The sequence below is a fragment of the Strix aluco genome, chromosome 9 (assembly GCF_031877795.1).
Source record: "Strix aluco isolate bStrAlu1 chromosome 9, bStrAlu1.hap1, whole genome shotgun sequence".
NCBI lineage: Eukaryota > Metazoa > Chordata > Aves > Strigiformes > Strigidae > Strix > Strix aluco.
The window spans coordinates 8,383,169-8,389,190 of NC_133939.1; the positions used below are offsets into that span (position 1 = coordinate 8,383,169).

Consider the following 6,022-nt stretch of genomic DNA (forward strand, 5'->3'; position numbering starts at 1 on the left):
CTTGTGCAAAGCTTTTGGCACTGTCCCACATGACATCCTTGTCTCACGTTAAAGAGCTGTGGATTTGATGGATGGATCACTCGATGGATAAGGAATTGGCTGGATGATCACAATCAAAGAGTTGCAGTCAACAGCTCAATGTCCCAGTGAAGAGCAGTGACGAGTGATGTTTCTCAGGGGTCGGTGTTGGGGCCAGTGCTGTTTAGCATCTCTGTTGGTGACATTGACAGTGGGATTGAGCACACCCTCAGCAAGTTCACTGATGACACCAAGCTGTGTGGTGTGGCCGACATGCTGGAGGGAAGGGATGTGCCATCCAGAGGGACCTGGACAGGCTGGAGAGGTGGGCGCGTGCAAACCTCATGAAGTTCAACAAGGCCAAGTGCAAGGTCCTACACATGGGTCAGGACAATCCCAAGCACAGACACAGGCTGGGCAAGGAGTGGATTGAGAGCAGCCCTGAGGAGAAGGACTTGGGGGTATTAGTGGGTGGAAAACTGACTATGATCCAGCAATGTGCACTTGCAGCCCAGAAAGCCAACCATGTCCTGGGCTGCATCAAGAGAAGTGTGGCCAGCAGGGTGAGGGAGGGGATTCTCCCCCTCTACTCTGCTCTCGTGAGTTCTGTGTCCAGCTCTGGGGGCACCAGCATAAGAAGGACATGGACGTGCTCGAGCGGGTCCAGAGGAGGATCATGAAGATGATCAGGGGCTGGAGCAGCTCCCCTGTGAGGACAGGCTGAGAGAGTCGGGGTTGTCCAGCCTGGAGAAGAGAAGGCTCTGGGGAGACCCTATAGAGGCCTTCCAGTACTTAAAGGGGGCTACAGGAAGGGTGGGGAGGGACTCTTTATCAGGGGGTGTAGGGATAGGATGAGGGGTAACGGTTTTAAACTGAAAGAGGGTAGATTTAGATTAGATATGAGGAAGAAATTCTTCCCTGTGAGGGTGGTGAGACACTGGCACAGGTTGCCCAGAGAAGCTGTGGCTGCCCCCTCCCTGGCAGTGTTCAAGGCCAGGCTGGATGGGGCTTTGAGCAACCTCATCTGGTGGAAGGTGTCCCTGCCCATGGCAGGGGGAGTGGGACTAGATGTTCTTTAAGGTCCCTTCCAACCCAAAACATTCTATGGTTCTATGAAGAAAGAGCCCCATATTACTGAACATTCAATGGAGCTGGTTAGCTTGTGGGGCAGCCCCACTGCACCTTGCTGCATGTGGGACCTCTGCTCACCTACTGCCAGCAAGCCACGCCGGAGCAGGGAATCTCTGCTGCCCTGCTCAGATCAGAAGGGACTTTGCCCCTAACAAACCTCCTCATTAGACTAGCTACAGATCTAGCTAATCTCTGATCGAATTACATGTATTTTTTCACAGCTAAAAGGACAGCAAATCTATATACTTAAATACAGAGAACTGAAATAACTAAACAACTCTAAAGTAAATAATCTCCTTTTGAGGTCATTTCCTCAGACTGACCAGTGACTTCAACCAATTTTAGTCCCTCTTTTTTTCTTAGAAAATGGTTAATTCTCATTATTTGATGGTTTGAAACCAACTGTAATCTTTATACTAAATGAGGTTTATTTTAATTAGAGGATGAAAGCAAATACAGGTGTAAGCAATTGTAAAAAACTTTCTCTTAATATTTATGTTGATGTTAATATTATACTGTGAAAAAAGAGAAATGTAATTTATTGTCTAAATTTTGATTGTTTAAATTCTTAATTTGCATCAGGCTGCTTCTGGATAGAAAGAATAATAATATAAAAAATATATAAAATATATAAAATAAAAACATGTGGAGAATCCATCATATGAAATATTTGTGACAGTTAATAACTAAAAAATATCTTCAGTGCAATGTCTACACAGAAAAATACCAAAACACTGTATTGCACTAAAAGTCAATTTTTAAAAGGAAGTATTATCTCTAGTTCCTAGGTAGTACTGACTGTACCTTCTATCATTTCTTACAAGATTTCAGAATTAGCAGGTTTCAGCTTCCTATTGTAATTTCTCTTCATCAGCAGAAAGAATACAAGCTGCTTTTTTTTTTTTTTTTTGATGTTTCTCAATCTGTTAACCTTGAGTGTCCAGGTTATGATGTGGGCTAAGGGCAGTAGAACTGGCACAAAGATCAGTTCTGTGATCTCATTTTGTCACAAAATGGTTATTGTTTCAAGTTCGTTGAATATAGGTTAAATCTAGCGCTCAGCATGGGTTGCCAATTTCAAACAGATTCAAAGATGTAGGTAAATGAACATACCGTTACAAAAAATACCAGAATTTTGTTTAAAAAAAGTTCCTTATGCTCCATCAGCCCAATATGTTTTTATCTTAATCTAGCCTGTTTGAGCTGACATGGTCTTCAATTCCTTTTCTGACAGCTCTTGACTTTGCAAGGTGCATTGGTAACAGCCTTTCTCTAGTTACTACAGCTCTGTCTTGCACACTGAGGTTACCTTACACACCTGGAAAAATAATACAAAGACTGATCATCACAGGAAGAGATGCACTCTTCTCTCTAGAAAACTTTATTAAAGAAATTTTAGTTTATAAATAGGAGACTGTTTTTACTGGGTATTAAAACAAAACAAGAACAAAACAAAATACAAAAACAAAGAAGAGATTCAACAGAGAAATCAAATCCTGGATAACACAAAGCCTTTCTTTTTCTTGTGTTAAGTTACTGATCTGAAATTAGGGAAAAGAGAAAACTGATTGCAAACTGAAACAACTCTGGATTAAAGCAGAAAAATCACTAAAGCATACCAGATTGTGGGAGAGAGGAAGCCTAACAGAACAAAGCTTCACTCAGTGCCTTAGTGAGATACATCTGAAACAACTCAAGAATAAAGCAATAAATACAATAAAAAGCAGTCAGCAGTCAGCATCATTGCTGACATCTCCATACTGAAAGAAAAAGAAAAAACACAATCCATCTTGAAAACTATAGGAGAAAGACATAAATACCAAATATGTTGCTAGAGAAATGTTTCAAAAATTCAGGAGTCTAAACTCTGGTCTGCCAGATATTCCAGATTCACAAACCTCTATTTTCAACCTCTAGAGCAATCACTAAGGACACAATTCAGTGGAAATGGTCAGCTTTAAGCAAAGTCCCAAGTCCTATTTCTGAACAGGAGTTGATGTACTCCAAGTTCACGCTGGTGTGGTACGTTATGGTGAGACTTCACCTATGTTTCTCATGCAGAGGAGTAGGAGCATCCACTATTTCTAGCTTTCTGTGTAGGCTTCCAGGATCATGGGCTATACCCAAAGGAGTAAACAGGCAGCAGCTGGGCAGGGAGTGCGAGGGAAGGATCAGGGTAGGCTTTGACTCAGCCATCCCCTACTCACCGACGCACGCACCAGTGCAGAAGAAACTGCTGTCATTTGTTGCTAGTCGCAGTCATTTAAAAGTTAACTCTGGTAGAGAGAAGGAAGGAAGACTCTCAAAGGAATGGTAAGATTGATATGGTTTCCCCGATTTTAAGCAGGTTTTTTTTGGATCAAGGATGTTTTCTACGCCTGTCTTTTGAGAGACCCAAATTAAAACCGAGGAGGCTTGGGAGCTTTCCATTTGCCTGGAAATTACTTCCCAGCATTCTTGTTGCACTTTAGAAGGAAATCAACTATTAACATGCCTTTAAAAAAAATAAAATAAAAAAAGAAACAGTAACAACAAAACAGCTGAAAGAAAGTCACATTTCCATCAGCAGTGAAATGTTCTTGTAGCCTTGTTATATAAATCTATTCAGTGGCAGTTTCATCACAACTGAATTTTATAGGTTAATTACCATTCTTGCATATATTAAAGCTTAATTATCAGGCTTATTAAGCTTAAGTCTTCTCTAACTACTTGGCCAAGTGAACTACAGCAAACATTTTATCCTACCTATTCATTACTTAAACAGCAGTCACACAGTATGTGCAAGTGTTAAAAGAGAATAGCAAATGTATCTGTACAGAAAGCCAAACTTTCACCCTTATTTCTCACAAAATGTCATTTTTTTTTAAGAGCTTCCATGAAATATAGCTACCATTTGCAAGTGACCGTGCTCCACCTTCCCATAGTGTTATGATTCATATGCAATGTATTTTCTCCCATTTCAACATCCATCAATTACTGAAACCAGATTTCATTTAACCAATCAAATATATTAAAGCAATAAAAGGAAACTTCTCATTCCAAACTCTCATTGAACAAAAAAACCCCCAAAGCCCCAGTACATTTTGAATACAACAAAACCAGAGTTTTAAAGACCTTTTAAAGATCTTTAAGACTACTTTGCCAAATAAATTATTGGCAAACTAATGTGAATTCATTAAATACTGCCTAACAGAAAATTATACAAACCATACTGAAACATGTTTTGAGCACTTTAAACTTGTAAAATAAGATTTGTCTATATCATCACAGCCATCTCTCCTAAACTCTTCAGACTCCCCATCCTCACAGGATCACTGAGAGCCTTGTAGTTCCCTTAGACTATGCTCCCATGTTTATCTTACCATCTCTCTTTCTCTCAAAACTCTGATATTTTTCTAATGACAATCTTTGCTTTACACAAAGACCTATGTTTAAATCACATTTCCAGAACCTTTACTGTGATTTCAGAAGCTTACAGACATACTTTGTGGATCAATGCTGAGGCTGAGTTATGGCATCTGGTTTTCTAATTTAGCTGAGGTATTTTAATCCACATTGCGCACACCTGTACATTCACAGATTGCTACAGTCCAGAAACTAAACTTCAATTTCGCTTTTTTTCCCTGAATAAATCCATATTTAAACTTCTACTAATTCAGTAAATAACAGCTTATCTTGGTTCTTTTAGTCTTGCCACACTCAAGAGACTGCCCTTTGCTATTTGTTAAAATGCTTAGACACTTCGCTGAAAATCTGTTGTGAGTTGCATCGTTATAAGCAGCCCTTGGGGTTCTCTAGATAAATGGAAACACTCTCCTCCATGTCTGCCGAGTGAGTACTGCTATTCTGCTTAGCATTCATCTGAAACATGGAAGTTAATTATTTTTACAACACTTCAAAAGTAACCACTTGTTCCTCATTTCCTTTTTCGAAAACAAAAAAGTCATTAGGATTGAGGAGAAATGTTTGAGATTAAAGCCTGTTATGCTTTAAAAATCAAAGACTTAATCAAAATTTGAACTGTCCATATGTTATTAAAGTGAGAAGAAAAAAAATGGTGAGAATCATGTTTGGGACAAAGCAATCCATTTACAATCAATGATAAAATCCTGTTTATATTAACAAAGAAAAAGTCAGATCACTGAAGCATTCCCACAGCTAACATTTCCTGCCCTCAGAGCTACTTACTCTTCAAGCTCTCAGAACTTCCAGCTGTGTTACAGCTCTCGAAGGGCAACGTATCACCTCCTGCTATTGTGATTGGGATACAGATACATACTTTAGTTTAGAAGCAAGTGTTATTCATGCAGCTTGTTTCCATAAAAAAGCTAGTAACTTTCTACAGCTATCCCAACTAAATACTGGAAATTAAATCCACCTGTCCACAACAAATTCAGCCTACCCACAGCAAGATTCAATGCACTTTTTTTTTTTTTATTATTCCTGTATCCTTTTTTGAGCCATCATGCTGGTGCCAGTGCTGTAATGCAGGCCTGGCACCACAGGTTTTAGATGTACAGTTCTTCAAACTGAACCTTGTGTATGGCATACAGGAGCATGATGACGCACCAAACAGAGGAAGAAATGTGCAGGGCTGTTCCCTAGGTAACAAAGAGATACTATTAAAAGAGAAAGTGGTACCACGGTGGTAAATAAATAAATGCATACAATAAAGGCCCACAAGCATGACTAATTTTCCTAGATACTGCAGAGAACAGAGAGGGGCAGAGCATGTAAATTCATACACCTTGTATTTGTGAGAAAACAGAAAAATTCCTCACCAATTAGAAGGTCAAATAATACCCTCATTCACAAGTTCCTTTTAGGCAGCCAGGGACACACTGTGCCTCTCAGCCCTTTTCCTCTTACCTCA

General features: G+C 39.6%; 1 protein-coding gene across 1 annotated transcript in view; it reads right to left on the minus strand.

Moving 5' to 3' along the window:
* The window catches only part of VAMP2 (vesicle associated membrane protein 2), a 56,015-nt gene that overhangs the window by 25,591 nt on the left and 24,402 nt on the right, over nucleotides 1–6,022 (minus strand). The window lies entirely within an intron of this gene.